The sequence below is a fragment of the Saccoglossus kowalevskii genome, chromosome 8 (genome assembly GCF_978046115.1).
Source record: "Saccoglossus kowalevskii chromosome 8, keSacKowa6.1, whole genome shotgun sequence".
Classification (NCBI taxonomy): Eukaryota; Metazoa; Hemichordata; class Enteropneusta; family Harrimaniidae; genus Saccoglossus; species Saccoglossus kowalevskii.
In genome coordinates, this window is record NC_140648.1 from 11,805,862 (window position 1) to 11,806,400 (window position 539).

Consider the following 539-nt stretch of genomic DNA (forward strand, 5'->3'; position numbering starts at 1 on the left):
GAGAAAAAAATATGATGAAGAAGCCAAAAAAAGAAATAAACAATACTGCAACGAATACATAGCATTGGTATCCCACCAGCAGGATTTAAAATTGTATAGGTGTTCTACTTTTTAGTTTGCGAGCTTGTATTTTTATGCAATGTATTTCACTGTATCTTAGAGTCCATGATTGTAGTTGAAGTTTTCTGCTCTCTTTAATGCATATATTTCGTCTTCAGTTCCAATGTAGCCATTGTTCCCTAAGGGAAATTTTAAGCGTTCCGACGAAGTATGAGTAATAAATATTGCGATATTATAAGGATAATTTATCGCTGATTAAGTTTCCTAGAAACTCATGGGGCACATGAACTAATTTTAGAATTTTAATTTATCTGTTGCAAATGTACAATTTAAATATGTATTTAAAAAAACGTTAAAAAAGTCATGCTACGACAGGTAATGATTTGTAATACTGCCCTCTATAGTTGGTTAGTTGAGATGTTTCTGGGTCGCGGCCAGCCGAATCTTTGTGCGCTGATTGGTCCATTTTCATATTCGTA